The 14,119-nt window shown below is 44.8% G+C and overlaps 1 protein-coding gene across 1 annotated transcript in view; it reads right to left on the bottom strand.

Annotated features, from left to right (window-relative positions):
- Positions 1–14,119, bottom strand: part of ccnd2a (cyclin D2, a) — a 149,939-nt gene that overhangs the window by 91,057 nt on the left and 44,763 nt on the right. The window contains exon 2 of the mRNA XM_035643281.2: positions 490–720. The gene's annotated coding sequence lies outside the window, so the exon portion shown is untranslated. The remainder of the gene's footprint in view (positions 1–489; positions 721–14,119) is intronic.

Here is a 14,119-nt window from a genome sequence, read left to right as displayed (position 1 = left end):
AGCCGATATATTGGTTGACGTTGCGCCAACTGCCAACGGTTCCCACAGTCTAAATAGGAGGTCCCAATTTAAGTGGCCACCAAATACTTTGGTGACATACATATGGAGGGACTTTTGCAACAGTTCTCATGCCAAACCACTTTTCCTCTTATCCTCAACGACTGCGACTGATCTGAGTGATACATTTTCTTGCGTTGCACAGGCTGACGGGAAAAAAACTCATTTCCTCTCAAGGCTGAAACACCAGGGACAAAGCCAGAGCAGGTATAGGGAGATCAGGTGGGGTCCGGCAGCAGGTCATTTCTCATGGTTTGCAAGGGATACACACACAAACATGCATGTACATGTATCTTTGTACATGTACCTCTATCGTGACAAGAGGAGCTGCTCAGCGGCAGGATGTGACCTGGTGACCAGTTAACAATCACTTGGGCGTGCGATCGAGACTTGTGCCATGATACGTGGAGAGAATAAAGCCGTTTGACTTACTTTTAAAGCTTGGGCTGCTCACGATGCGGCTCAGACGTCCGTCGGGTCACTCCAGCCACGTTTATCGTGTCACTCAGGTGTGCCGAGAGGCAGCCGGACCCAAATATGGGGTCTCGTGTCGGGGCCACAATAGGGGTGGCAGGATTTTTGTTTCCGCCTCTCTCTGCTTTCCATTATATCATTTCCCATCGTCTTCATAAACGCGGGCGTTTGATTTCACATCTGGATTGTCTGCGATGAAAGAATACAGAGAGCAAATTCAGAATGCAGACATAGTGTGAAGACAACCGGGGGACACATATCTATTCATCATATGCTCATTAAAGTCCTCTAGTCTTTTTTATTTATGCGTACGTGTGTTTCATCTGAGCCCGGGCATGCTTGAGAGGGCATCCTCCTCTTTCCCCTCAGCCCTCCAGACTCCCGATGCCCACAGTGATCTATACTCCCTCTCAACCAGACGCAACAGCCCTAGCCCACCATGGCATTGGCAGTGGCACAGCGCAAGCTGACAATTATTATCTACCTCACTGCCCCGGCTAGCAAGCTGACGGGGATGGGCAGCATTTGTCTGGCTGCAGAACACAGTATCTGTCTGCCTGTGTGTCGGGTCAACGAGGGCATCCTGGTCCCCGATCTGCCCAATATTATCATTATGATGTATAGTTCTGGTAACACAGACAAGTCTGGTGAGAGCATGTTTAAGAAACTAATGCTTTCAATTGTTTAAAAAAAAAAAAGTAAATCAGAAGAAAAATTCAAAACTGTAAATAAACAGTTATCATCGACAGAGACTGAGATCTACACGACGCTGCAGACGCGTGTTCGCAGGAAACCCCACTTTTAACTGACAAGAGCTGTGGTGAGATTCATCCTGGGATCTTCTGATTATGTGGTTATCGCCCCAAAACCTCCTCCACCTCTCTGCTCATTACCCACTGCTGTTCACCCGACGCAATCCCTCACAGTCACCGCCATCGTTCTTTTCTTCCTCCTCGTCCTGGCAGAGTCTGGTGCAATTCACCACAAAGTCATGATAAACCTGCAGTGTTTAAAGTTGTTGCTTCCTGAAATTAACTACCGCTGCTTTCATTTCAACAGCCTCCGGTCGTGTCATAGTCTACCTTTGTGACTCAACCGCAAGTCACAAACTGCTTGGCCCAAAAGAGATCTGACTCAACTCTGTCTTCACGCAAGAAAAATCATTTCTACCACTGTCACCGAAGACTCAGCTTACTGGAGACCTTTGTGACTCAATGGGGACAACGCTGGGGGGGAAAGGGGGAAAGCAGGCGGTATAGGCAGTCCCATAGAGAAAACAGTAAAATGCTGATAATGACAGATAAGGCCTGTGACACAGATGGACCAGGACTGTTTTAGATAGACACCCTCCTCATCACCCTCGTCTGAAATCGCAGCGCTCCCTCGAAGGAAACATGACTGGAATCGAGGGATCAAAGAGGGAAGACTCATGGACGGACATTACAGCCTACAGATGTTGCAAACTGGTGTTTTGGTGTGGTGATGCACACAACTGTGTATAATAAGTCATACGCTCGGGTCATATGTGGAAAAGGTTTTTTTTTGAAATTCTATTCATGAAGGATCTCTTCCGGTTGTTTGTCATTTAACCTTGCATGTCACGAACTACACAACAGTTTGGCCCAAACTATTAATAACTAAATAGTCTTCCATATCCAGACCAATCTCCACAGCACAGTGTCAGTGTTTGGCTGCATGCATCATCAATCTGCTATAGGGGGGAAAAAATCAAAAAACACTCTGGCTTCGTTTGTATTTCTTTCAACCAATCACAACCCTCTTGGCCCGCACTGGTCCAAGCAATGGTGCCCCTGCAATATCATTTCTGGGAGGGAACTTGTTGTGATGGAACATTCGTATGTGGGGAGGAGACCAATCGATGCCATGAAAATTAAAAGTTCCACACTAAGAAAACACCAGAAAAAACAGGAAAAGATGATTGATGATTGCTCTATCCAATTCTTCAGTAAAATTAGAGCCCGGACGATATATCAGTTGGCCGATATGTTTGGAGCCTTTAAATACGAGCCTTTAAATGTGCATTTATGTTTACATTTTAGGTAAAATAAATGTTTATTTTCTTAATTCAACTTCTATTTATTTGACTAAATAAAAAATCTATGTCGGTCGGGTTCTACTTAAAACCTGCAATTTTCTGTATGTAGGTTCCAAATATGGAATAGTTGTTTTTTTCTGTTTTTGAAAATGTTGACAAGCTGGAAGCACAATGCTGTGTGAGACAGACATGCCAATGGCGGCCTATGAGTCAAACTAATAATAAAGAATGCCCAAAACACTCTTGACTCCTGAACAGCAAATGGTCAAATATTTTTAGCTGAAACATAAACGCATCAGCTCCACATAAAGACCTAAATGAACCCAACTGTTCTTCGCGGCGTGTCACAAGTAGATCTTTTTTAGAGGTTTTGGGGTTGTGGTGAAGGGTTAGGTGGCCCAGCCCTGACCCCTATTCATCTCGGTCAGATACAGTAGACCGAGTTGTGAAGGGACGTTCAAAGGCGTCCAGTTAACATGAATCGCACAGCATATGCATTCACACTCAGAGGTCAAGAAATAGGCTAACCACAGTAGCAAGACTTGTTTTAGACCATCCGTCCACACCAGGGTGCGATTTGCCGGAAGGGGATGCGTGGGATTTTCCCCCCTTTCTGGTCTACATATCCCCACCTCTGCTGAATTATTTCTATGCCCCCCCCCCCTTAAAGTGATCAATGCTTCTTCACCAATTCATCATATGAAATTCCTAAAATAGGAATCTTTGAGCTAAGTAAAGCGAGGTAACATGAACCGTCTATAGTGCGATGGAACAATAGAATCCAAAATGGACACCGCACCTCGCATTCGTGAGATGATTAGATGACATTGCTGCTGATTTACCCAAATGATCCTAGTTCCATTAGCCTTGATCAACACACGGCTTTTCAGAATGTCACAAAGGCACAGGATTTAGTTCTTGCACGTCTCGTTTTGTTGTGCATGCAAAACGGTGGCTGTGCTGTGCAGGGTGTAAACCTCACTCGCCGACAACTTAAGAGACGTGCTAGCGAGGGACACTAGCGCCCATGGGTTTGGCCTCCTTGCTAGCCCGTCAGTCTCACATGCCGGAGGTCCTGAATTTCGAGGTCATCCCCTTAACACATGATCGATTCTGTGCATAAGCAGGTCAAAAATATTGTAACTCGGGTTTTGATCAATAGGTTTTTGATCAGAAAAAAGGTTTTCCGTAAAAGTGCTGCTGTATCCGCACGTTCCCCCTTCTCCTGCCCTTCACATGCCACTGGAACACCAGACCACCCTATCTGTCGTGTCTCTACGCATGTGCACTGCATTGGCCTTGATTCAATATTGTCAGTTCCGTATTAATTTGTTTTTGAATGAGTCTTCTTAAACAGATGACTGTTTATATCGAAGAGGAAATTGGAAACAAATGACTGTGTGAACTTCTGTCTGTTCAGTAATTCAGCGCAGAAAAACTCCGTTCTCACTTGGAGACAGATTTCAAAAAAGGAATCTCAGGAGCAAAATGTGACAAATTTGCGATGAATTTCTTGAGCTCGTTCATTCGGCCGTAACCACACTATGTCAACTGGAAAAATATGCTGAAAGAACAACTACACAAACACCATCAAGGTTCACAAATATCTACAGTTCATGAAGATGCATCACCCTCGATAACCCATACTGTCTCCATCCACAATCTTTAAGAGCCGGAACATCAAAGCTTGGAACAGTGCCTCATTCTCAAGTCAAAATGACCACTTGTCTCAACTTGGACGTGATCCTAGAAGGTTTTGACATCAGTGTCCATGAGACAGACAGGCTCATTCAGACAAACTCTCTCCTCCCTGGCTTGGTTCTCTTGTTCTCACAAGATCCAGTACATTCATAACCAAACAGTGGTCAGCAGCACAAGAGGATCAAGGACATAAAAAGTCTGTGATTCATAAGCAGTGCCAAAGGGTTTTCCATAAGACTCAACAACAAATTGCGACAAATCAATACCATGCAGCTGAGAAGTATAATGCACAACTTTAGACAACCATTGTTCCTGATGCACCCCCTTATGAACTCAATGTCCTCGAGACATATGAATGCTATTCTATTCTATTTTGGTTTTGTTCTATTCTGGTAGATCCCTTATGGATTCATTGGAGAATATACTTAGAGTACAATCCATCTATCCCACACTCCAAACTTAAACGTCCATCTGGAAAATTCATTGACCCATCAATCATTTTTTAATTCACTGATTAATGGTTTAATTAATCATAACTTCTCCAAAGCTGAGATGACATCTTCAAAATTGCAAAATAATGCATTGTTAAGTTATATAAAACAAACCAGACAAGAAAAAATGTCTCACCCAAAAACAACAACCCATATTCATCATATTTTACTGTTACATAAACAAATATTGTAGTGATTAATCCTTTCAGCTGTCCTTTCACTGGTGTAGACAATTTATTTCATAAAGCAGCTATAAACTACAGACTGTGCCTTGCCCTCCTTTAGACATAGTTCACTCTAAACTTTACAGACACGTTTTCAAGGCAAAAAGTTTGACTCGTCATTAAAAGTCTCAGTAAGATACTCAGACAAGCTAGTTAGCTTCCTGGAACTGGCTCATCTAAAAATGAAAAGTACAGTTGTCATTAATGTTACAAATAACACCTACTATAACATGTCAAAATTAACATAGGTATAAGGTAATTCAGTTCTCAGGTCCCGGTCCCCCCCAGATCATTGCTTCAGAGATCAGCCATCCATCTTTCAGTATTTTAAAGCCTTTTGGGATAAATGCGAGGATGCTGTCCGTTATTATACCTAATTTTGATCAGTTCTCTTTGTGAGCTACACTATTGCTTCCCAACCTTGAGGTCCAGACCAGGCACACCGCATGAATCAGAGAAGCTTCCTTCTCCAATGGCCTTATCTGGCGGCGTCGCCCAGAGGTCAATCTTTGGCCCAGTGTTGATTCCTTTCTATATCTATAGCCCCTAGGTCACTTAATTGGTTGGGATGATTACAGGAAAACATTTCCCCAGATAAGACCTGATCGACCAGCTAATCTAACTCATCGCATTGTATCATATCGCATCGTATTGTGTCATATCGTATTCCAATCATATCTCTTTCCTCTCATTATTGGTTGTCTGTGAGGTTTACCAAAAAACATTTTCAATACTGTATGATCTTTTCGTATTTGCAACTTCTTATGAATTCCTATCATTGACTGACACTAACATTTCTGGTCTTATTCCATGTGAAACTTTGTTTTCACGATCATCATGTTGGTTGATTTACTTTCTCCTGCTCACTCTGTGTCACACGGACACATTGAATCTTCCTCTGTCTCTCTTTGTCACACATTCTCCTCCTTTCCTGGACATATACCCTCCATTATCCTTCACTCCCATCTCCTCCTTTCTGCCTCTCGCTGGCCCCTGGCACCATCTTGAATATTCATAACTGTCCTCTGATGAGCATGCTAAATGGGTGTCAAGATGATTTGGCCACATGACAGAACTGGATTGTCTTTGATAAGCCCCGACTTGAGCCAGAACAAGGCAGCAAGGAGGAAAAGGGAGACAGAGAGAAAAGAGACATTGACCCCAGAGGGGTTTTTGGATACTACGTTGAACCAATCAGAACCCTGGAGCAGGGCCGTTGGAGAAAGGCCTAGCCGGCAATGGAGAGGTCAGTAGGGGGGCGGACCCCCGTGGTGGCCCTGGGGGTGAAAGTCATTGTCACAAGGATTTAATGGGTCCGAAAATTCCTAAACTGACCAAAACCTGCAAACGATTGAGAAATGAAAGACATTTGTGATTCAAATCGGGCCTCTGGGGGATCCACTGAGAGGTCTGCAGTTGGAAAAGCTTCTGAGAGGAAACAAACACTCTCACATACCCACAAGGATAAGCCAACCTGCCCCCCCCCCCCCCCCCTCCCTTTTTTGCTACAATTTTACATTTTCATATTTTAACATCACAAAACTGTGGGACTTAGCCCACTTCGCTTTTGGTCAGGAACAAATGCAGCTCCCGTTTTGAATATAAATTATTTAATTCCTTTGGCCGCACGGCAAAGTGAATAATTCAACGTTCACATCGCGGTGGGAAAGAAAGCACAGTAACACGAATTGGTGTCTTTCCTGCAAAGGAATTCCATCACTAGCAATATGAAAGTATAGTCTTGTTGGTAAAGTCGAGAAAATAGTTGTTTTGAATCATAGAAAGCAGGTGTTTTCAAAGACATGCATTAATTCATCTACTATAATTAGAAAGGTCAATGTGGAATTTCAGAGGGTAAAAGAAATACTCACTATATTTATTTACTTTCCATCAACTACACAAACCACCTCCAAACTCATAAGCAGCAATAACAGAAAGCACTGATTTCTAAATTTGATACCCCCCTTTGAGAAGTCCAACTTTCCTACGACCTGCTACGTGTCCAGGTCTAAATCAAAAACCCCTTCCTATCACCTGATAGTATATTTATGATTTAGGGAGTGAAAAGAGAGTTTTGGAGTGAAGTGAGCTTGAGTTTACAGGCGGAGTTACTTTTCCCCTGGTTGTTACATAAATCTTTTCATCCCCATGGGAGGCATCCGAGGGCTGGCACTACATGCATTGTTTCCTCTGTCAGCATTGCAACCTCATCTGGCCTCAGTGTCCTGGCACACAGCGGACCCTGCCCCTGCCTGGATGGCAGACAAAGACCACCAACCACCCTCGGACCGTCCTATTCCACAACCTGCCATTGGCACCCCACGTTTATCGGGCGCATATAAACATGTGCACGCACACTCACACATGACAGAAGCCTCAGTGGGAATCACAAACCTGCTCGCTAATCTTCACTAAATCTCCCCCCTCATTTGGCTTTATCTGTCTTTTGTTATCAGTGCTGGAACTGGAGAAAGGGAGGGGGGGGTCACAGGGGTAAGACTTCTTTTTCAGCATCTGCTTGAAAGAGAGGGGGGGGGGGCAGGAGAGGAGAACTGAGCAGGATGAGGGGCCTCCCCTTACTCAACTCCTCAACCCTCCACACCCCAACAGCCCCCCAACTCTGATATATTTGGAAGTCTTTTTTCCTTTTTCCTTTCCTAAACCCAAATAAAGTGTGTGATGGATGAGTGAGCAGGGGCAACACCTCCCCCATCAATCTAGAGCCAGCCGGGTTTAGGGAAGGAGGGGGAGATGTTCCCCTCACATGCCTCCAGAGGACCCGGCAGCATGCCCCCCATGTCTCTCTTACACAAACACACACACACACACACACACACACCGGATGCACAATCAGCTATATTTTGTTGTCATGCACACTGTACAAAGATGCACGCAGATGCAAATGTGCATTGAATGCACATGCACGCAATGACAGAGATGCTCTCAAACCTCAGCACACACACAGCCCACCACCACACAGTTTATTAACCCCTTCACAACCCCAAGAGCACCGCCCCCCTCCGCCCCCAGTCTGTGGACCCCCCTGTGATTACAGGGAGCCTGATTTCAAACCAAATACGTGAAAATTGCCATAAACCCAGACAGGAAAGGAGAACAAGCGGAGGGGAGAAAAAAATTAAGAAGCAGAAAACGCAAAGGAGAGAACAGGAGGGGTAAATCGAAAGCAGTGTGTAGAAAGGAGACACCAAATGGTCCTGGTTAGTGGCTGCAGAGCACAGAGAGATCTGAACAACAGAGTCAGTCTCTCTCTCTCTGAGAGCAGCACCAGCACAAGGAGTGAATTCCAAGAGAGTGTCGTCACCTGGAGCAAGGGGAAAGGCAGGGAAGTGGTTTTTTAGAGGAAAAAAAGGGAGAGAAAAAAAAAACCTGGTTAAAGCCTCTGGGTAAGTTAGTGGGTGGTTTGCTGGGTGGTGTTGTATATAAACACACTCTCTTTATATATATTCTGTGTGTGTGTGTGTGTGTGTGTGTTCCAGTACAGAGTTGGGAGTAGGTAGGCTTTAGGGGGTCCATCACGTAGGAGGTTGAATTCTCACAATCAACATTGTGCATTGGGAAATCAAATATATGCATTATAACATGGAGATGTGTACAGAATACACACACTATCGGCGTGTCATGAGCCGACAACAACCCGATGGCACCTGACGGGCTGACCGCTGCTTTGAGCATCCATATCCCCAGGTACCAGTTTATGAGAGTTACCTGTACGATTGAACATAATCCAGTACAACAGCAACCTGCAACACATTCTTCCTTTGTGAACCTTTTCTTTTTCTACTTCTTGAAACTGTGCCGGACGGAGGTTTGTTTAACTTTATGGTAATTTCTTGAGGTCATAGTTAGTGGTAGCGTTGTATTTGATTTCATACCGTAGTCAGGCATATAGTCATTGCTTACTTATTTGGCTGTAGGTCTTGGGAATTTTTTAAAATCTCAGAACAGATCAAACATTGTTCCACGCAGAAATTCATCCATTGCCGTGTGCCGTAAATGGGTATGGACGAAATATTGGAAGCACGTCTCAAGGCGGTTGCAGTTCTTCTTGTGCTATAGCCTCCGCGAACACAGCGAGGACCTCTGCAGTTGGCCCACTGGCTCAAATTTGAAACAGCTGACTGCGCCCTTTGGTCCACTGACCCAATCACTTCCTCTCGTGTCTTTCAAAAACATACCGCTAATCAGCCGATAACCAATGGATTTTGTAAAGATGACAAGAACGAGGAGAAAATGAGGAAGAAGAAAACCTGTACAACCTCAGTCACTGTAAAAGGAACAACTTTCAAACTGTATTACAATAGAATGCACAGTTGTATCTAGTAAACTTTCACTTTACTTTGTGTCCAAACTAGCAGAGATCTGTCGATGAATCCAATTACGTTGGATCAGTCTGAGTGGGATAACATCCACATCCACTGTAATCCAACATGGATAAATAACCGCAAAAAAATACAGTCTGAATGTACGTATACACCTGCTGGTTGGCTCAGTCAGAGTTCTGTGCTTGTTTCATCCCTCAAGGGAAAGTGGCTGCTGCTGGGATTTTTTGCGTGAATGAGGCCTGTAAACCTGAATGCAAATGGGAGAGGTTTTACTTTTGCAAAAGAACCCATAAATGTTTGTCTATTTCTCTTGGAAAGACATTTCCCATTTACTTTCCTCTCCTTCACGGTTGCTGAGAAACTTGTCAGTGTCATTCACCCTGACTATGACCTGACGTACGGTCTGAAGGGACCGCCCTGGAGTACATGACACTTATCGAAAAAAATATATATATATATTTGCTGTCATGAAAATTTTTTTTTATGTTTCTGAGTTGCTTTTATTTTGCATACATAAATTGTGTTGCGGGCCGCATTCAGCTCAGAGGCCGGAGGTTCCCCACCCCTGCCGTAACCCCAACCATAACCACTTCTTCCCCAAACCGTAAACCCTTAAACTATAAGCTGAACCGCTGACAAAAGAATAAAATAAAAATATTTCCCCCCATTTGGACAAGCCCTCCGCAATTAACTAGTCTCTAGTTAGAGATGTGTCCCGATACACACAAATATTTTTATTGTAGTGTGCAGCAGAATTATTGAGGCTGCGCTCATTTGCGAGTCTACAGCCCCAAATCTGTGGAGATCCAACACATGGGCAGCCAAACCACACTCATCAGACTCCAGACAGATTGATGTGGGGTCGGAAACCCAGTGTCGTCGTTGTTGTTGTCGTTTTTGTACTGGTTATCACACGCACACAAGGAGCTGAGCTAAGCATGGCCGCAAGCTTCTGACACGGCGAGGGAGAGGTGGATAGATAGAGATGGAGAAACGGAGTGAGAGAGATAGCCTAACTAACAGCTGTGAACATTTTCCGTTTGAAGTGAAACATTCCTGTGTGCTCACGGCCCTGCACACTCCAGCGGGCTTCCTCTCAGCTCCATGTGGTATTTGTCCCCAGCTAAGATCCAGAGAGTGGGAGAGCGAGCTGCAAACTTTCCCAAGGATACCATGCAGCCACATGCCACTCTCGCCCTCCCTCTCAGCTGAGCGACCCCGCTCTCGCCTCTTCCCGCTCTCCTACGCCGCCTCCCTCCCGCCGCTGCCTCGTTGCCACCTGCTGTTGTAAGAGTCGACTCCCGATCGGAGAAAGTTTTTTTTCCATTTTAATCTCGACCCTCGTGATTGTACTTTTTCCTGGCTGAGCGGTATTGAAAAATATTTGGCCATGAACCGCGATGGCTCTATGTACAGTATAGCAACGTTGGCCTGTCTGAAGTCCACCGCTGTCGTCCACCAACAAATAACGTGAAATATAACGATGAAATGTTGCACAAACGTTCATCGTCTCCATTAACCTATTCAGGGAAATAACTCAACATCTATATCATGGATTGTCAAACGATATTGGAAAGACTTTCATGAGTGATACTTGGTGATACCTTGAGTTTTACATGATGTATACATATGTATTCATTCGTATACCAACAGATTGAGCAATAATCATTAGGGTGACCCCTTAAAGTTTGATCAAAACAGTTTCCAACACTTCCAGCACTTGATGCCAATTAGCAAACGTTAGCTGCCGAGCACGGTAAACAGTACACCCGCTAAACATTAGCATCGCCATTGTGCGCAAGTTAGCATGCTCACATTAGCGTAGCTCAATGCAGCTAGCTGCTAGCTCAGCTGCAGACTCCTCAGTTTGGTGCCAACCAAAAAAGTGTCAAGGCAATTTTCATTTACGTGTATTTGACACGTAAGTGGGAAATTCTTAGAGATGTAGCGAGAGATAGATTTAATTAAAATTAAATTAATAGAGGAAATGTCTATTTGCGTTGCTTGATGTGTAAAACTGGGTGTTGTAACTGGTATGCCAACTTCCTCTATTAAAGACAATGCAGAGGAATCGTTGTCAAGATGGTTTACAATCAATCAATGGTGTCAAAATGTGTAAATAACAAAATTTTGATCTGAAATTAATCTGTAATAAATCCTTTAATTTTGTTGTCATATAAAACATTTAAAAAAAGGAAAATTACTCAACTCTGCAATTATTTTGTTCTATTTTATTCCCCTTTCTCTCTCCACTCAGGATCTTTCCTCCGCCTGTAGACAATAAATAGGTCTTGGACTTCTTTTCTGCTCTCTTCACCTCCACAACTCATGTACATGATCACAGTTGTGATCAGGGGTGTAGCACCAAATTCCGGGCCCTGTACATAAGCAGTCTCTGTGCTTATCAATTTATGATTCTGTGTGTGCATTCTAATAGTAACTAGCTAGCTTACTCCTACTGTATTCAGGTAGTAAAAGTAACAGTTAGCTAGGTAGCTAGCAATAGCAGCTGTGTCGATCTCAGCTAGGTAGCTGCTAGCGAGCTGTCGCAGTAGGCTAATAGTTAGCCCCCTTTCTTTTGAAAGCTCCTAGCGCCCCATTATTTTACGAAAGACATTAATGAGCGGGTGTTTTCCCATGGTTTGCTTATTTCTCTCTTTTCTCTCCCGGGACGCAGACTTTACTTTCTTGAGGGAAGACAATACGAAGTCACTGGTCAGTAGATTAGCTGAGGGCCCTCCACTCATTTTTGGAAATACATAGTTCAATCTCTCAATGAATTTGGCCAATTTTAAATCTATGTTATGACACTAATTACTTAGAAAACATTAATTCCAGACTTTCCTTGGGCCCTGGGTTGTCTGTCCCCTGTCCCCCCCCCCCGGTGCTACGCCCGTGGTTGTGACTACCATGAGATGTGTGTGTGCGTGCGTGTGTATGTCCTCGGGATCTTGGCTGTGCTTTGTGTGTCCTCGGGGGTCCTGAGTCTCCAGTTGTGTGGGTAACATGACGCTCCGGGCCCCAGCCAGTTGCCACAGATGGTAGGAGCACAACAGCGGAGCACAAGAGGGGAGCGAGGAGAAAGTGCTGTTATCACCAGCTGGCTCAGCGGCTCAGCCATGAGCAGTCGGTAAGACGAGTGCAGCAACAGGAACGCGTGGGTGTGCATGTACAGGCTGAGCGGAGGCCCCCGAAGTCTGAGAGGGCGAGAGCGTTGTGGCAGTGTGTGCATGTGTGTACACGCGTGCTGTGTCTAGGTGCAGTAACATACATCCACATCTGCTGTGATGCGTGGGTGTGAGTGTGTGTGTGCGTGTGTGTGGCCTTTAATGCTCCTCAACGCGGTGGCCCACACATGACGTACTCGTAGCCCGGGGCATTTACTGCGACCTTCATCTTGTTTGTTTGTGCAGCCTTCTGAGCGGACGCTGAGAAACTTAGACTTGTTGCTGTGTTGTTTTAGTCCTGATTACCCCAGCGGTCAGCGTTTAAATGTTACAGCAATTTGCAAACATGTGAGATAAGAAAGGAAAATATAATCCGTAGTTTTACTTTTCTGATATTCAAAGATGACTGGGCAGTCTGTCCTCATTCAGCACAGCAGTTATTATTTGATCCGTCTTTTAAATGGGGACAGATGATAGGATGAGCTGGATTTGAACACCTGAAGTTTGAGTTGTTTGGACGCTGTGCATTAACGTCTGTCTGAGCCGATGCGTCTCATGCGTCTCTGAGGGATTCAGACATAAAGGAGCGCGGGCCTCTGACAGTTGGGAGGATGCAGCCATGAGACCTTGCGTACCAGTAAAACTAAAACAAGAACTCATTTCCCGTCACATACATTGATTCCCCTCCCATTTTGTTTGTGTGTGTGTGTGTGTGTGTGTGTGCGTGTGTGTGTGCGTGCTCATGCGGTGTCTTTGAGTGGCCTTGTGGTGTTACTCAGTTCACACACTCGCAAGTCTGCCAGGGAAATTTCTGAAAACGTACTGTTTAAATGTCCTAAGATGAAACGGAGAGCTTCTTCGAAACTTATCATCGCAAATATTTAAAAGTCTGTTTACAGTTTAGGGGGCTGCTGGGACTCCCCTTGCAAGTCTGTAACAATATGACAACACATCGTTTTCCGACTGCACTCTTTTCCAAGCAGGCTGTCTTTCCACATAAATATTTCCATATTTACATCTCAATTTAAAAAAAAGTCCAAGGCCAACATTCCCTTTCTCTCATCGTGTTATCCCACCCTTTCCTTAAAACACAGTTATTGTTAGCACAGGACATTGTCGCTGCCAAGGGGATCATGCACTACGGCAAAAAAAAAAAGGGACCGAAAACCTGACATCATCCCTTCCTCGTCTCTTTTAATAGCCGTTTGATGTCCGAATTCAGCTGCACCTCGGCACACTACATCTTTAAGAGACTTGAGCTCCTGTTAGGGAAGGCACTGTTACATAACAGACACCCACCACCCGGCCCCTTCCTTCGCACATGTTTCAGAGTGTGACATGAGTTCAACAGTGAAAAGGGGGACAGAGGACCCTCTGAGTGATCAGAGCTGGAGGAGGGAGGATAGGGAGGAGGAGTGTGCGTCCTAGTGCCGTGTCGTCGCAGTTCATCACTCCTCCTCCCTCGGTCGGTCACCCCCCCCCCCCGGCAAGCCAGCCATCCCTAGTCCGCAGACAATGGGAGTGTTAAACCAAAATAGGACCTTGCTCTAGCCGGGCTTCCTGCCCTGTGTCCTGGCCTTGCAAAACTTCTTTCGCCTTATCAAAA

This window comes from Scophthalmus maximus, chromosome 7, assembly GCF_022379125.1.
Source record: "Scophthalmus maximus strain ysfricsl-2021 chromosome 7, ASM2237912v1, whole genome shotgun sequence".
In the NCBI taxonomy this organism is placed as follows: domain Eukaryota; kingdom Metazoa; phylum Chordata; class Actinopteri; order Pleuronectiformes; family Scophthalmidae; genus Scophthalmus; species Scophthalmus maximus.
The sequence above is the reverse complement of the archived record's forward strand: the minus strand, read 5'-3'. Positions and strand labels throughout refer to the sequence as shown.